The sequence below is a fragment of the Pelophylax lessonae genome (genome assembly GCF_965119305.1).
Source record: "Pelophylax lessonae genome assembly, chromosome: 6".
Taxonomy (NCBI): domain Eukaryota; kingdom Metazoa; phylum Chordata; class Amphibia; order Anura; family Ranidae; genus Pelophylax; species Pelophylax lessonae.
The window spans coordinates 11,075,585-11,094,873 of NC_138773.1; positions in this window are offsets into that span (position 1 = coordinate 11,075,585).

The following is a 19,289-nucleotide window of genomic DNA, read 5'->3' on the forward strand; positions in this document are numbered from 1 at the left end:
CAAAGAATCTCTCTTTTTTTTTTTTTTTTCAATTTTTTCAATAATTGGCTTTTTTTATCAAAAATGACAATTTTTAAGAACTTTTTTTGTGTGATTAATAGTTAATGGGGCATGACCCAGAACCCTAGGCACTTTTTAGGGGCATTTATTGGGTTTTAGGGCTTAAAAATGGTGTTTTTTGATTACCGAAGTTCGGGTCCCATTGATTTCAATGGGGTTCTGAAATCCGAACCGAACTTTTGGAAAATTCGGGTGTTCTGGTCGAACCGAACTTTTCAAAAGTTCGATCATCCTTATTAAAGATAAATAAAAGGAACAATGGTGTCATTGGGAACTTATATGAGAGGCAGAGATTGCTCATTGCTCAAGGAACACCTAGTAACCTCAGGAGGAACCCTGGGAACCCCTAGCAACCTCAGGAGGAACCCTAGGGGCCCCTAGCAACCTCAGGAGGAACCCTAGGAACCCCCAGCAACCTCAGGAGGAACCCTAGGAACCCCCATCAACCTCAGGAGGAACCCTAGGGGCCCCTAGAAACCTCAGGAGGAACCCTAGGAACCCCCAGCAACCTCAGGAGGAACCCTAGGAACCCCCAGCAACCTCAGGAGGAACCCTAGGAACCCCCATCAACCTCAGGAGGAACCCTAGGAGCACCTAGTAACCTCAGGGGGAACCCTAGGAACCCCCAGCAACCTCAGGAGGAACCCTAGGATCCCCCATCAACCTCAGGAGGAACCATAGGAGCACCTAGTAACCTCAGGAGGAAACCTAGGAGCACCTAGTAACCTCAGGAGGAACCCCAGGAGCACCTAGTAACCTCAGGAGGAACCCTAGGAACACCTAGTGACCTCAGGAGGAACCCTAGGAACACCTAGTAACCTGAGGAGGAACCCTAGGAACCCCTAGCAACCTCAGGAGGAACCCTGGTTGAGAAACCCTGTTCAAGTATGCTACAAAATAAAAAATCTACAACTCATGACACATTAGTGTGTCAGTCAGTGGGAAGAAAGATTCTTACTCTTGTCACCATTGGGAAGAATTACCCCCCTTACAGTTAGCTAAAAGGAACAATGGTGTCATTGGGAACTTATATGAGAGGCCGAGATTGCTCATTGCTCAAGGAACACCTAGTAACCTCAGAAGGAACCCTGGGAACCCTTAGCAACCTCAGAAGGAACCATAGGGGCCCCTAGCAACCTCAGGAGGAAACCTAGGAACACCTAGTAACCTCAGGAGGAACCCTAGGAACCCCTAGCAACCTCAGGAGGAAACCTAGGAACACCTAGTAACCTCAGGAGGAACCCTAGGAACCCCCAGCAACCTCAGGAGGAACCCTAGGAACCCCCATCAACCTCAGGAGGAACCCTAGGGGCCCCTAGAAACCTCAGGAGGAACCCTAGGAACCCCCAGCAACCTCAGGAGGAACCCTAGGAACCCCCAGCAACCTCAGGAGGAACCCTAGGAACCCCCATCAACCTCAGGAGGAACCCTAGGAGCACCTAGTAACCTCAGGGGGAACCCTAGGAACCCCCAGCAACCTCAGGAGGAACCATAGGATCCCCCATCAACCTCAGGAGGAACCCTAGGAGCATCTAGTAACCTCAGGAGGAAACCTAGGAGCACCTAGTAACCTCAGGAGGAACCCTAGGAGCACCTAGTAACATCAGGAGGAACCCCCGGAGCACCTAGTAACCTCAGGAGGAACCCTAGGAACACCTAGTGACCTCAGGAGGAACCCTAGGAACACCTAGTAACCTGAGGAGGAACCCTAGGAACCCCTAGCAACCTCAGGAGGAACCCTGGTTGAGAAACCCTGTTCAAGTATGCTACAAAATAAAAAATCTACAACTCATGACACATTAGTGTGTCAGTCGGTGGGAAGAAAGATTCTTACTCTTGTCTAGGGTTGAGCGGACACCTAGATGTCCGTGTTCGACGGGTTCGGCCGAACTTTAAAAAAAAGTCCGGGTCCGTGTCCCGGACTTTTACCGAACTTTTCCCGGACACCGAACCCCATTGAAGTCAATGGGGACCCGAACTTTAAGGCACTAAAATGGCTCTAAAACACCAAAGGAAAGGGCTAGAGTGCTGCAAATGGCAGCAAAACGTAATTAAGAGCATGGCAAGTGCTCTGCAAACAAATGTGGATAGGGAAATAACTTAAAACAACAAAAAAAAACAGAAAAATAAAACAATGTTCTTCTTCATCTCTGAAGGACGAGGCCCATATGGAGTAGGAGGGAGGTTGAGGTGGTGGTGGATGTGGCGGTGACATAGGCGTGCGCACAGGGTGTGCTGGGTGTGCCTGGGCACACCCTAATCACCTAGGGCACATAGCATTGCCAGTGAGGAGATGGGAAAGATCTCCCTGGGACCTGCTCTGCTCTATTTCTCCTTGCCTACAGGTACATGGCCCCGATACATTACTCTCCCTGCTGGCAAACACATGCATGTGTATTTCAACTTTGGGGTGCACACCTTAATGCAATAGGCTGCGCACACCTATGGGCGGTGTAGGTGGAAGCGGCGGTGGAGGAGGACCAGGGCCGGATTAACAGCATCATGGGCTTGGTGCTGAGGATTTTGAAGGGCCTTAAGGGCCGTGCCTTGCCATGCACCCAGAGGAGGAAGGGTGCAGCCATGCATGCCTAATTCAACATGGGATGCTGTCTCTGAAGCCCATAAACACATCCATACATCGCCAACTGTCCCTCCTTGTCCGGCCTTCACGCTGTGTGGGGAGGTTCTGAGGGTGCTGCCTGGGGAAGCGAGCATAGAAGCCAGACTTCTGTGTTTACAAGTGACAGAAGAGCGGTAACAGTGAATATGGCCAACCCGGGGCCTATATAAAAGGTAGGGGCCTGGAGCTGCAGCTCCAATAGCCCCTACATTAATCTGGCCCTGAGGAGGAGGACGAGGTAGCCAACACTGCTTCTTTTCAAAAATTTTAAATGAGGGTACACCCCAAAAGAGTGAGAAAGAGCAAAAATGGAACAATGGGTGGGTAAGGTCGGTATCCATTGCTATTCTGCATAAGGTACGGAAAAGTCCCGTGGGATCCATGCCTGGTTCATTTTAATGAACGTGAGCTTGTCCACATTGTCTCTGGACAGGCGGCTGCGCTTGTCTGTTATAACGCCCCCAGCCGTGCTAAATACCCGTTCAGATAATACACTGGCTGCAGGGCACGCCAGCACCTCCAAGGCGTAAAGGGCAAGCTCAGGCCATGTGCCCAATTTGGAGACCCAGAAGTTGAAGGGGGCAGACCCGTCATTCACTACATGTAGGCGTGTGCACACATACTGCTCCACCATGTTGGTAAAATGCTGCCTCCTGCTAAGACGTTCCATCTGAGCTGCTGGTGCTGCTGTTTGTTGTGGCGTGCTGACAAAGCTTTTCCACATTTCGGCCATGCTAACCCTGCCTTCTGAGGTGCTGGCGGTGCCCTGGTTGCGTTGGCGACCTCCTCCTCCTCCTCCTCTGCCTTGTGCTTCCACTGTGGCCCCGCTGTCAGATGGGAATGCCAGCAGCATGGCGTCTACCAGCGTGCGCTTGTACTCGCGCATCTTGCGATCGCGCTCCAGTGAGTGAATTAAGGACGGTACGTTGTCCTTGTAACGGGGATCCAGCAGCGTGGCCACCCAGTAATCAGCACAAGTTAGAATGTGGGCAACTCGGCGGTCGTTGTGGAGACACTGCAGCATGTAATCGCTCATGTGTGCCAGGCTGCCCAGAGGCAACGAAAGGCTGTCCTCTGTGGGAGGTGTATCGTCCGTGTCCTCTGTATCCCCCCAGCCACGCACCAGTGATGGCCATGAGCTGGCCTGGGTGCCACCCTGCTGTGAACATGGTTCCATCTCCTCCTCCAGCTCCTCCTCCTCCTCATCCTCCTCATCCTCCAGAACTGTGCCCCTGCTGGACAATTGCGTCCCTGGCGTTTGCGTGTGCAGGAACCCACCCTCGGAGCCCCTTGCGAATGACTGCCCTGAAAGCCTTGGAAATGTTACCTCTTCATCCTCCTCCTCCTCCTCATCCTGTGCCACATCCTCTTCCATCATCGCCCGAATTGTTTTTTCAAGGAGGCATAGAAGTGGGATAGTTAAGCTGAGAACGGCGTCATTGCCACTGGCCATGTTGGTGGAGTACTCAAAACAGCGCAACAAGGCACACAGGTCTCGCATGGAGGCCCAGTTAAATTAAATAGCGGAATAGAAAATATGATCCAAAAAAAGTGTATGTATATCACACGTACACAACCACACTGGGCCCCAATTACTATTGTTTGTACCCCTAAAAGGCTAGATGAGGAGTAGGGGGAGTATGGAACAGGCAGCACCCTCAAACCTTCAGAAGTATGAGATGAACCCCAACAACTTGGAAAGGTGGATCTCTCTCACACGTACCAACACAGACTATCCCCCAATTTAACTGATCCCCAAAGGTTTTTGATTAAATAGCGGAATAGAAAATATGATCCAAAAAAAGTGTATGTATATCACACGTACACAACCACACTAGGCCCCAATTACTATTGTTTGTACCCCTAAAAGGCTAGATGAGGAGTAGGGGGGGTATGGAACAGGCAGCACCCTCAAACCTTCAGAAGTATGAGATGAACCCCAAAAACTTGGAAAGGTGGATCTCTCTCACACGTACCAACACAGACTATCCCCCAATTTAACTGATCCCCAAAGGTTTTTGATTAAATAGCGGAATAGAAAATATGATCCAAAAAAAGTGTATGTATATCACACGTACACAACCACACTAGGCCCCAATTACTATTGTTTGTACCCCTAAAAGGCTAGATGAGGAGTAGGGGGGGTATGGAACAGGCAGCACCCTCAAACCTTCAGAAGTATGAGATGAACCCCAAAAACTTGGAAAGGTGGATCTCTCTCACACGTACCAACACAGACTATCCCCCAATTTAACTGATCCCCAAAGGTTTTTGATTAAATAGCGGAATAGAAAATATGATCCAAAAAAAGTGTATGTATATCACACGTACACAACCACACTAGGCCCCAATTACTATTGTTTGTACCCCTAAAAGGCTAGATGAGGAGTAGGGGGAGTATGGAACAGGCAGCACCCTCAAATCTTCAGAAGTATGAGATTGTGTTCACTGTACCCCACAAAGATTGAGTTCACTGCACCCCACAATGATTGTGTTCACTGCACCCCACAAAGATTGTGTTCACTGCACCTCACAAAGATTGTGTTCACTGTACCCCCCAAAGATTGTGTTCACTGCACCCCACAAAGATTCTGTTCACTGTACCCCACAAAGATTGTGTTCACTGCACCCTAAAAGGATGTTGTTCACTGCACCCCACAAAGATTGTGTTCACTGCACCCTAAAAGGATGTTGTTCACTGCACCCCAAAAAGATTGTGTTCACTGTACCCCCCCAAAGATTGTGTTCACTGCACCCCACAAAGATTGTGTTCACTGCACCCCAAAAAGATTGTGTTCACTGTACCCCCCAAAGATTGTGTTCACTGCACCCCAAAAAGATTGTGTTCACTGTACCCCCCAAAGATTGTGTTCACTGCACCCCACAAAGATTCTGTTCACTGTACCCCACAAAGATTGTGTTCACTGCACCCCAAAAAGATTGTGTTCACTGTACCCCCCAAAGATTGTGTTCACTGCACCCCACAAAGATTCTGTTCACTGCACCCCACAAAGGATTTTGTTCACTGCACCCCAAAAAGATTGTGTTCACTGCACCCCAAAAAGGATTTTGATCACTGCACCCCAAAAAGGATGTTGTTCACTGCACCCCAAAAATGATTTTGTTCACTCCACCCCAAAAAGATTGTGTTCACTGCACCCCACAAAGATTGTGTTCACTGCACCCCAAAAAGATTGTGTTCACTGTACCCCCCAAAGATTGTGTTCACTGCACCCCACAAAGATTCTGTTCACTGTACCCCACAAAGATTGTGTTCACTGCACCCCAAAAAGATTGTGTTCACTGCACCCCAAAAAGGATGTTGTTCACTGCACCCCAAAAAGGATGTTGTTCACTCCACCCCAAAAAGATTGTGTTCACTGCACCCCACAAAGATTGTGTTCACTGCACCCCAAAAAGATTGTGTTCACTGCACCCCAAAAAGGATGTTGTTCACTGCACCCCAAAAAGGATGTTGTTCACTCCACCCCAAAAAGATTGTGTTCACTGCACCCCACAAAGATTGTGTTCACTGCACCCCAAAAAGATTGTGTTCACTGCACCCCAAAAATGATTTTGTTCACTGCACCCCAAAAAGGATTTTGTTCACTGCACCCCAAAAGGGATGTTGTTCACTCCACCCCAAAAAGATTGTGTTCACTGCACCCCAAAAAGATTGTGTTCACTGCACCCCACAAAGGATTTTGTTCACTGCACCCCAAAAAGATTGTGTTCACTGCACCCCAAAAAGGATGTTGTTCACTGCACCCCAAAAAGGATTTTGTTCACTGCACCCCAAAAAGATTGTGTTCACTGCACCCCACAAAGGATTTTGTTCACTGCACCCCACAAAGATTGTGTTCACTGCACACCAAAAAGGATTGTGTTCACTGCACCCCAAAAAGATTTTGTTCACTGCACCCCAAAAAGATTGTGTTCACTGCAGCCCAAAAAGATTGTGTTCACTGCAGCTCACACACAGAAAAATGGATGTGGATCACTGACACCTGCCTATCTCCAATCCCACACCACACAGCAATATCGATTGTAGTTTGTAGAACACAGTTTCCCTAAAATTCAGCAGACTCTGTCCCTAACAGGATTGAGAAGAGATCGTAGATCAGGATTGAGTGCAGATTCACCCCACCCCCCACACAGCAATATCGATTGTAGTTTGTAGAAGACACTGACCCTATAATTCAGCAGACTCTATCCCTAAAATGCCTACAACTCGCCCTGCCTAAACACTCCGACCTGTCCCTCAATTCTATCCGGACACAAATGGTTTTTTCCTGCCTATCTTTCCCTAATCAGCAGCCAGCACATTGATGTGTGCTCTGTCCCTTAGCTAAGCAGCAGAATGACGCTGCTGCGGCGGCTGCCTCGAACTTATAAAGACTTGGTCACATGCTTCAGACGGCCAATCACAGCTACTAAGACATTTGCAGGCATGGCTGGGATGGCTTAAGGCACACCAGTTAAACGATTGTTGATTGGCTGTTGAAAGCCCGCCATGAAAAGAGCGCCAAAGCATGCAAAACCCGGAAATAAAACGACCGAACACGGATTTTTACCCGAACATACAGTAAAGTGTCCGTGTCCGTGTTCGGGTAAAAAAAATCCAATTATTCGGTACGAACACGAATAATACAGTCCGTGTTCGCTCAACACTACTCTTGTCACCATTGGGAAGAATTACCCCCCTTACAGTTAGCTAAAAGGAACAATGGTGTCATTGGGAACTTATATGAGAGGCCGAGATTGCTCATTGCTCAAGGAACACCTAGTAACCTCAGAAGGAACCCTGGGAACCCTTAGCAACCTCAGAAGGAACCCTAGGGGCCCCTAGCAACCTCAGGAGGAAACCTAGGAACACCTAGTAACCTCAGGAGGAACCCTAGGAACCCCTAGCAACCTCAGGAGGAAACCTAGGAACACCTAGTAACCTCAGGAGGAACCCTAGGAACCCCCAGCAACCTCAGGAGGAACCCTAGGAGCACCTAGTAACCTCAGGAGGAACCCCTAGCAACCTCAGGAGGAAACCTAGGAACACCTAGTAACCTCAGGAGGAACCCTAGGAACCCCCAGCAACCTCAGGAGGAACCCTAGGGGCCCCTAGCAACCTCAGGAGGAAACCTAGGAACACCTAGTAACCTCAGGAGGAACCCTAGGAACCCCTAGCAACCTCAGGAGGAAACCTAGGAACACCTAGTAACCTCAGGAGGAACCCTAGGAACCCCCAGAAACCTCAGGAGGAACCCTAGGAACACCTAGTAACCTCAGGAGGAACCCTAGGAACACCTAGTAACCTCAGGAGGAACCCCAGGAACACCTAGTAACCTCAGGAGGAACCCTAGGAACACCTAGTAACCTCAGGAGGAACCCTAGGAACACCTAGTAACCTCAGGAGGAACCCTAGGAGCACCTATTAACATCAGGAGGAAACCTAGGAACCCCCAGCAACCTCAGGAGGAACCCTAGGAGCACCTAGTAACCTCAGGAGGAACCCTAGGAACCCCCAGCAACCTCAGGAGGAACCCTAGGAGCACCTAGTAACCTCAGGAGGAACCCTAGGAACCCCTAGCAACCTCAGGAGGAAACCTAGGAACACCTAGTAACCTCAGGAGGAACCCTAGGAACCCCCAGCAACCTCAGGAGGAACCCTAGGGGCCCCTAGCAACCTCAGGAGGAAACCTAGGAACCCCTAGCAACCTCAGGAGGAAACCTAGGAACACCTAGTAACCTCAGGAGGAACCCTAGGAACCCCCAGCAACCTCAGGAGGAACCCTAGGAGCACCTAGTAACCTCAGGAGGAACCCTAGGAACCCCTAGCAACCTCAGGAGGAAACCTAGGAACACCTAGTAACCTCAGGAGGAACCCTAGGAACCCCCAGCAACCTCAGGAGGAACCCTAGGGGCCCCTAGCAACCTCAGGAGGAAACCTAGGAACACCTAGTAACCTCAGGAGGAACCCTAGGAACCCCTAGCAACCTCAGGAGGAAACCTAGGAACACCTAGTAACCTCAGGAGGAACCCTAGGAACCCCCAGCAACCTCAGGAGGAACCCTAGGAACACCTAGTAACCTCAGGAGGAACCCTAGGAACACCTAGTAACCTCAGGAGGAACCCCAGGAACACCTAGTAACCTCAGGAGGAACCCCAGGAACACCTAGTAACCTCAGGAGGAACCCTAGGAAAACCTAGTAACCTCAGGAGGAACCCTAGGAACACCTATTAACATCAGGAGGAAACCTAGAAACCCCTAGCAACCTCAGGAGGAACCCTGGTTGAGAAACCCTGTTCAAATATGTAGTTCTGTGAGAAAACATGAATAAATAATATCGCTGCGCTAAGTGAATGAAAATCAATGACAAATAATCGCTTAGTGGAAAATGGTAAATAATGTGACCATAAACTCAAATAATGTGATAAACATTAATAAATATTGAATCAAAAAAATCGGTGATATTGAAAGTCCCAATACACAGTGCAACTAAAGTGACACAATAATAAATGAATCTTCATCTGTGATTAAAGTGCTGCATGCTTCACTCCAAGTGATCCACGTGACAATGGTAAAATTAGCAGCTCACCTCAAGGAAAGACTCATGAGCGCCTAAATACGCATAGGGTAAAATCACAGTCGCCTGGTAAGCCCTCCTGCCACCGCCTCCAAACAATCATTCAAGTTGTATATGGCGTTGGTGAATAAATAAAAAGAAGATCTAGTGCTCTCTGTCTCAGTAAAAGGCTATTTATTACATATGCTGAAATCGCACTTACATTGTATAGCACTTAAGCAGTGCAAGCTATCTCGGCATTCAGACACTTCCTGGTAAACCCGGAATCAGCGTAATGACGTGCAGGCTCCTCCCCCGTACGCATTGCGTCATCGACTTCGTCAGCTGACGAAGTTAATGACTCAGGGGGGGATATGATCTCTATGTATAAATACATAAGGGGGGGATATGGTCACCATGTATAAATACATAAGGGGGGATATGATCTCCATGTGTAAATACATAAGGGGGGATGTGATCACCATGTATAAATACATAAGGGGGGATATGATCACCATGTATAAATACATAAGGGGGGATATGATCACCATGTATAAATACATAAGGGGGGATATGATCTCCATGTATAAATACATAAGGGGGGATATGATCTCCTTGTATAAATACATAATGGGGGATATGATCCCCATGTATAAATACATAAGGGGGGGGGGATATGATCACCATGTATAAATACATAATGGGGGATATGATCTCCATGTATAAATACATAAGGGGGGATATGATCTCCATGTATAAATACATAAGGGGGGATATGATCTCCATTTATAAATACATAAGGGGGGATATGATCTCCATGTATAAATACATTAGGGGGGATATGATCACCATGTATAAATACATAAGGGGGGATATGATCTCCATGTATAAATACATAAGGGGGGGGATATGATCTCCTTGTATAAATACATAATGGGGGATATGATCCCCATGTATAAATACATAAGGGGGGATATGATCTCCATTTATAAATACATAAGGGGGGATATGATCTCCATGTATAAATACATTAGGGGGGCTATGATCTCCATGTATAAATACATAAGGGGGGATGTGATCACCATGTATAAATACATAAGGGGGGATATGATCTCCATGTATAAATACATAAGGGGGGATATGATCACCATGTATAAATACATAAGGGGGGATATGATCTCCATGTATAAATACATAAGGGGGGGATATGATCTCCTTGTATAAATACATAATGGGGGATATGATCCCCATGTATAAATACATAAGGGGGGGGGGATATGATCACCATGTATAAATACATAATGGGGGATATGATCTCCATGTATAAATACATAAGGGGGGATATGATCTCCATTTATAAATACATAAGGGGGGATATGATCTCCATGTATAAATACATTAGGGGGGCTATGATCTCCATGTATAAATACATAAGGGGGGATGTGATCACCATGTATAAATACATAAGGGGGGATATGATCTCCATGTATAAATACATAAGGGGGGATGTGATCACCATGTATAAATACATAAGGGGGGATATGATCACCATGTATAAATACATAAGGGGGATATGTTCTCCATGTATAAATACATAAGGGGGATATGTTCTCCATGTATAAATACATAAGGGGGGATATGATCACCAAGTATAAATACATAATGGGGGATATGATCTCCATGTATAAATACATAAGGGGGGATATGATCACCATGTATAAATACATAATGGGGGATATGATCTCCATGTATAAATACATAAGCGGGGGGATATGATCTCCATGTATAAATACATAAGGGGGGGATATGATCACCATGTATAAATACATAATGGGGGGATATGATCACCATGTATAAATACATAAGGGGGATATGTTCTCCATGTATAAATACATAAGGGGGATATGTTCTCCATGTATAAATACATAAGGGGGGATATGATCCCCATGTATAAATACATAAGGGGGGGATATGATCTCCATGTATAAATACATAAGGGGGGGATATGATCACCATGTATAAATACATAATGGGGGGATATGATCACCATGTATAAATACATAAGGGGGATATGTTCTCCATGTATAAATACATAAGGGGGATATGTTCTCCATGTATAAATACATAAGGGGGGATATGATCCCCATGTATAAATACATAAGGGGGGGATATGATCACCATGTATAAATACATAATGGGGATATGATCTCCATGTATAAATACATAAGGGGGGGATATGATCACCATGTATAAATTCATAAGGGGGGATATGATCTCCATGTATAAATACATAAGGGGGGGGATATGATCACCATGTATAAATACATAAGGGGGGGATATGATCACCATGTATAAATACATAATGGGGGATATGATCTCCATGTATAAATACATAAGGGGGGATATGATCTCCATGTATAAATACATAAGGGGGGATATGATCTCCATGTATAAATACATAAGGGGGGATATGATCACCATCCATGTATAAATACATAAGGGGGGATATGATCTCCATGTATAAATACATAAGGGGGGATATGATCACCAAGTATAAATACATAATGGGGGATATGATCTCCATGTATAAATACATAAGGGGGGATATGATCACCATGTATAAATACATAAGGGGGGATATGATCTCCATGTATAAATACATAAGGGGGGATATGATCACCATGTATAAATACATAGGGGGGGATATGATCACCATGTATAAATACATAATGGGGGATATGATCTCCATGTATAAATACATAAGGGGGGGATATGATCTCCATGTATAAATACATAAGGGGGGGGGATATGATCACCATGTATAAATACATAATGGGGGGATATGATCACCATGTATAAATACATAAGGGGGATATGTTCTCCATGTATAAATACATAAGGGGGGGATATGATCTCCATGTATAAATACATAAGGGGGGATATGATCCCCATGTATAAATACATAAGGGGGGGGGATATGATCACCATGTATAAATACATAATGGGGGATATGATCTCCATGTATAAATACATAAGGGGGAGGATATGATCACCATGTATAAATACATAATGGGGGATATGATCCCCATGTATAAATACATAAGGGGGGGGGGGATATGATCACCATGTATAAATACATAATGGGGGATATGATCTCCATGTATAAATACATAAGGGGGGGATATGATCACCATGTATAAATTCATAAGGGGGGGGATATGATCTCCATGTATAAATACATAAGGGGGGATATGATCTCCATGTATAAATACATAAGGGGGGATATGATCACCATGTATAAATACATAAGGGGGGATATGATCACCATGTATAAATACATAAGGGGGGATATGATCACCATGTATAAATACATAAGGGGGATATGATCTCCATGTATAAATTCATAAGGGGGGATATGATCACCATGTATAAATACATAAGGGGGGATATGATCACCATGTATAAATACATAATGGGGGATATGATCACCATGTATAAATACATAAGGGGGGGGAATATGATCACCATGTATAAATACCTAAGGGGGGGATATGATCTCCATGTATAAATACATAAGGGGGATATGATCACCATGTAGAAATACATAAGGGGGGATATGGTCTCCATGCATAAATACATAAGGGGGATGTGATCACCATGTATAAATACATAAGGGGGGATATGATCACCATGTATAAATACATAAGGGGGGATATGGTCTCCATATATAAATACATAAGGGGGAATATGGTCTCCATATATAAATACATAAGGGGGATATGGTCTCCATATATAAATACATAAGGGGGGATATGATCACCATGTATAAATACATAAGGGGGGGATATGATCACCATGTATAAATGCATAAGGGGGGTATGATCTCCATGTATAAATACATAAGGGGGGTATGATCTCCATGTATAAATACATAAGGGGGGATATGATCTCCATGTATAAATACATAAGGGGGGATATGATCTCCATGTATAAATACATAAGGGGGGATATGATCTCCATGTATAAATACATAAGGGGGATATGATCTCCATGTATAAATACATAAGGGGTCCATATAGTGAACTTGGTGTTGAGTTGTTCACTTTAAGGTCATCACAGAGGACAAGGGGGGCGCTCTTTACATCTAGAGGAAAACAGATTTCATCTCCAAATATGGAAAGGTTTCTTCACAGTAAGAGCTGTGAAAATATGGAATAGACTCCCTCCAGAGGTGGTTCTGGCCATCTCAATAGATTGCTTTAACAACTTCCCACCCAAGGATGTTCCTGTACATCCTCAGATTTCAGTGGTTATTCTGGGATGGTGGGCGCACCTAAGGGCATCATCCCATTATTGATCTTGAGCCAGCGATTCTCTTCAATGTAGAAGTTATCCGAGTGGATAATTAGTCACTCAATCACTTCTGCGGGTGGCAGAAGGGGGTCTCACCCCCCTCCCACCCCCACCTCTCCGGTCCCATCATGGTGCTCAGGAGCGATACGGATGACAGAAATGGCTGCCCTGCACAGAGAGAGAGAAATTGACGTTGTTCCCCTCTCTCTGTAACCTTGAAAATCGGGAGTGACGAGCAATTTCTCACTTCCGGTTCCACCCCTTTGTTTACCAGGTCACCAGTGGCAGCTGATCAGACCGATCTGTGTTTGATCAGCTGCATGGGTGGCCAGAGGAGAGATTTGGGGTCTAATAGACCCCAAATCTGTCCAAAAAGAGGACTGGTGATGGCCCATGCTGTCACAAGGGATGTTGTTCATCCATTGTAAAAGCAATGAAGGTAGTTCAAAAAAGAAAGTGTAAAATAAAAAATAAAATAAATAAATAAATAAAAAAAAAAAAAAGACGTTGCAGACGCAATTTTAAAGCGTGACATGTTAGGTATCTATTTGCTTGGTGAACATCATCTTTCACATTATACAAAAAAAATTAGTCTAACTTCATGGTTTCGTTTTTTTTATTCATGAAAGTGTTTATTTTTGCAAACAAATTGCGTTTTAAAAACCGTTGCGCAGATACCAGGTGACATAAAAAGTTGCACCACACACCATTTTATTCTATTAGGTCTCTGCTAAAAAAACAAAAAAGAAAAAAAAAAAAAACAGTAAAGTTAGCCCAATTTTTCCATATAATGTGAAAGATGATGTTATACCAAGTATATAGATACCTAACATGTCGCCCTTTAAAATTATGTCTGCAACGTTTTTTTTTTTAAATTAATGAATTATTTATTTTTAACACATTTTTTTTGTAATTTTTCTAGGTAATTTTCTAGAAAAAAAAAAGTAGGTTTTTACATGTAGGAGCGAAGTGTCAGAATTTGCCTTCCTCTGGATCAACTGTGCGTATAGGACTGTGTATATAGGTATATAGGATTGTATTCACCCCCCCCCCCCCCCAGATGGACTTGTGTCTTTTTTCAACCAGACTAACTATGTAACTATGAGGTCCTGGAAGAAAGTTTGCTGAATTTCTGGGAACACCAGTTGCTGACTCTTGTGAATGTGCAGGTCAGGTACAGTGCTGTATTTTGGCCTAGGCCGACAAGGCCCAGGCCTAGGGCGGATTTTTGCAGGGGGGCAGCAAAAAAGCAGCCCCCCCTCCACCTGAGACTCTTTTGGCCATTGGTTGCTAGAGCCGCCTCTCCCACCTCTCTCTCTCACCCCTCTTCCTCTCTCTCTCTCTCACTCACTCACTCACTCACCCCCTTCTCTCTCTCACCCCCCTCTCTCTTTCTCTCTCACCCCTCTCTCTCTCCCCCCTCCCTCTCTCTCTCTCTCAACCCCTCTCTTTCTCTCTCTCTCTCTCTCATCCCCCCTCTCTCTCCCACTGCCCCCCCTCTCTCATCCTCTCTCTCCTTTTCACCCCCTATCTCTCTCTCTCTCTCATCCGACTCTCTCTCTCACCCCCCCTCTGTCTCTCTCTCACTTATCCCCTTTCTCTCTCTCTCCCCCTCTCTCTCACCCCTCTCTCTCTCTCTCTCACCCCCTCTCTCTCTCTCCCCCTCTCTCACTCTCTCTCACCCCTCTCTCTCTCTCTCTCTCTCTCACCCCCTCTCTCTCCCTCCCCCTCTCTCCCTCACCCCCCTCCCTCCCTCACCAACCCACCCACCCCCTCTCTCTCTCTCTCACACCCCTCTCTCTCTCATCCCCCCTCTCTCTCTCACCCACCCCCTTCTCTCTCTCCCACCCCCTCTAACCCCCCCCCCCCCCTTGGGGGATCTCAGGGGTTCTTAGAGTGCTTGGACTTGGAGTCCCTCGATTTTGGAGGGAGTCACATCCGTTAAAAAGGAAGGAGTGGGGTAAATTTACATAGGAGGGGGAAGGGGAGGGGGGGTGCCCAATTTTAGTCTTGCCTAGGGCAGCACAAAACCAAAATACATTACTGGTCAGGTAGTCTCCACCTTGGAGCCTCAAACTGCAAACTGATGAAAATTTGCTTACACCGATTCATTGTAGAGTCAGGACCCAAATGTGCAGAACACAGGAAGAACAGAAAGCAAAAGAACTTGTATTCTTACCGGAGAGCACCATTGTCGTCCTTGTCTTCGATTACCCAGTGGTTCTGGATCTGGCATATTAATTTCTACTGCTTCAGCCTGTATTGAACACATGGAAGGGAGACTTATTGGTCACATGACTCAGGAACAGGATGGACATCCTTGTTCAAAGGAAAAATTCATCTTTATAATCATTTCCACCCGTAACACATCTCTTTCATCTCTTTTGAGTTTTCTACTTCTCAGTTGCACAAAAATACATCCCCCCTCCCCCCCTTCATCAGTCTTCAGTTTGCCCTGTCTATCTGGTCCACCTGCCCCGTTGTCATCTATTTCCTCTGGTTGTGGCTGTGAGCTGAACACAAAAGCTCCTCCATGTTTTGTACATCTCGTCCTCCTGGACCTCAGAAATGTCACACATGATACTCAGTATACATGTACAATTAAATGTCAGGACCTTAGTAGTCAGACACAATCTTCTTGTTAAAAGAGAAGTAGAGCCAAAGCTCTTTTGGCCCTACTTCTCTTGTGGGTCTAAGGAGTGCACTTAGTTCTCCTGTGACCTAGTTTCAGACGGCAGTGGCCTAAAGCCTGTTGTCAGGTGATGTTACTGAGCCAGTCCAAAATCTGGAGGGATCCCGACTTTAATGTTGGGATCCACCCAGATGCCTTTATCAGCAGCTAGCTCAGCATCACAGCTAGCCACTGGGAAGCGGAGCCTGCTACTCTTGCCCCTCCACAGCTCAGCGCTCCAGTGAGTGCTGTAGGGGCAGAGCAGAGATCATGTGACTGACAGTCACCATTCACTGCTCACTGAAGACCAGGGATGAGCCCAGGGGCTGGCTCAGTGCTGTATCTTTGCCTAGGCCAACAAGGCCCAGGCCTAGGGCGGCACTTTGCAGGGGGGCAGCAAAAAAGCTGCACACCACATGAACAAAGCCAGCCTCCTCCTGGCTCCTGCACGAAAAGGGTCCCCGCCGGCTTGCGCTACACTTTTAGTTTAGTGCCAGGATTATGGGGTGAATTGGGCCAGAGGGCAGGGTCCAGGAGGCAAATCAGTCTGGCACCCCCATAAAGCAGTCACAGTGATATTCTGCACTAATGGGCACTGATAGGCTACACTGGTGGCCACTGATGGGGCTGTACTGATGGCCACTGATGAGGCCACACTGATATGCTGCACTGATGAGGCTGCATTGATGGGCAGTAATGAGGCTGTACTGATGGGCACTGATGAGGCTGAACTTATGGGAACTGATAAGGCTATGCTGATGGGCACAGATAGACTTTGGTTGGGGTCTGTGGTGTACAGATGACAGGGCAGGCCATAAACCGGAAGGGGTGTGGCCTCTACAGGAAGGGGTGGGTCATATTTAAATTAGAGGGTGCACAAACTTAGTCAGGCCTAGGGCAGCACAAAACCTAAATACACCATTGTGCAGGGGGATCTGCGCTCTGTCCTTTTCTTCATCCCACACTCAGTAGGTCAGCGGCGGGGACTTTTTAACTTCTCTTCACCAGGAATCATTTAGCCATGTCTGTGGCAGAAGCAGTGCAGCCTTTTTACAGGGCATCAGAGTGGCCCAGGGGGCAATTGCCCCCCTGCCCCCTGGCCCAGTCCTCCCCTGGATGAGCCAAACTCCCCCCCTGTTCTGTTTGCAGCAGAAATCCCCAACAGGGGAAATGTTCGAACCCGAACAGAAAACCCCATTGAAGTCTATGAGAGCTGAACAGGAAAAATGCCCATATTGAAGGCTTCTATGCAAGTAATTGGTCATAAAAGGGGTATGGGGGTCCAGGTACTGCCCTGGGGGACATGGATCAATGCAAATGTTTTTTTTTTTTTTTTTTTAATTTAAAACAATTGTTTTTTTCAATGAAAATGAAAAATTCCTTTAAATATATTGTGGGGGGTCCCCTTAATGTGCCTGTAAAGTGGGGCATTTGTAGCATATTCAGAACATGCTACAGCAAAAATGACTTGTGGTTACAATTGCCGGCACCCGGCTATTAACCACTTCAGCTCTGTAAGGTTTTACCCCCTTAATGATCAGGCCATTTTTTTTTTTTTTTTTGATTCGGCACTGCATTACTTTAACAAAAAATTCCGCGGTCGTGCAATCCTGTACCCAAATGCAATTGATGTCCTTTTTTTTCCCCCACAAACAGAGCTTTCTTTTGGTGGTATTTGATCACCTCTGCGGTTTTTAAATTTTGCGCTATAAACAAAAAAATAGCGTCAATTTTGAAAAAAAAACGCCATATTTTTTACTTTCTGCTATAAAACATTCCCAATAAAAAAATTTTTAAAAATCTAATTTTTTGTTATCAGTTTAGGCCAATTTGTATTCTGCTACATATTTTTGGTAAATCCCAAAAAGCGTATTTTAATTGGTTTAGTGCCGGTCCACACTAGCGCGACTTGTCAGCCTGACAAGTTGCGCTCCCTTGCAGTCCATTGACCGCTACAGGACCCGTTCTAATAGGAGTGACACAAGTCGCTCCGACTTAGAAAAAGGTTCCTGTACTACTTCGGGGCGACCTCGGAGCGACTTGCATAGACTTCCATTATGTGAAGTCCCTGCAAGTCGCTCTGAAGTCTTGGTGCAATGTAATGCACAAGTCGCCCCCGAAGTAGTAAGGAGCCGTGTCGCCTCAGTGTGAACCGACTCTTAAGTTATAGTGTTTACAAACTACAGGATATATTTTTGGAATTTTTATATATTTTTCGTTTTTTTTAGTAATGGCGGCGATCAGCGTTTTTTTAGCGGGACTGCGACATTGTGGCGGACAGATTGGGCCCCTAACTAACATTTTTGACACTTTTTGGGGACCAGTGACATTACTACAGTAATCAGTGCTAAATATTATGCACTGTTACTGTATAAATGACACTGGCAGGGAATGGGGTTAACACTGGGGGTGATCAAAGGGGTAAATGTGTACCTAAATATGCTTACTGACTGTGTGGGGGAAGGGTTTTGTGACAGGCACAGAGAGATCGGGGTTGTAGCTTAGCTGAAACTTCTGAGCTCTCTCTGCTGTCTGACAGAAGACTCACCTGCTTTGTTTACATAAACAGGCGGGTCTTCTGTCAGTTTATCTGACGATCGCGGGAGGCCGGTGGCAATCGCCGCCACTCCTCCCTTGGCCCGCCTCCCGCTGTGTCTAAACACACGTGTGCGCCGCCGAGACGCAAGGATTTTCTATAAAGAGAGCACAGCAGAAACTGTTTACTTTCAGGCTGTCATTCTCCTATTGATCCTCCATACAATCTGCCAAAGAAGCAGGCAGGCAGGCAGGGAGGGGTGGAGCCACTGCATTCAGTCAGAAGGTGTGTGTAACTTTCAGTTTGAGATATTGAGCTCTGTAAACAACATTAATTATATTTCAAAAGAGGACTTAAGGAGTGGCTGGTAGATGTGTGAAAAGGTTGTGAGGGCTCCACCTGCTGGCTGGATATGAAAATACAAAATGCTTACATGCAATATTTAACATCTACCAGTAGAAGTTTGAGTGAATAGTACTTACTCTGTTG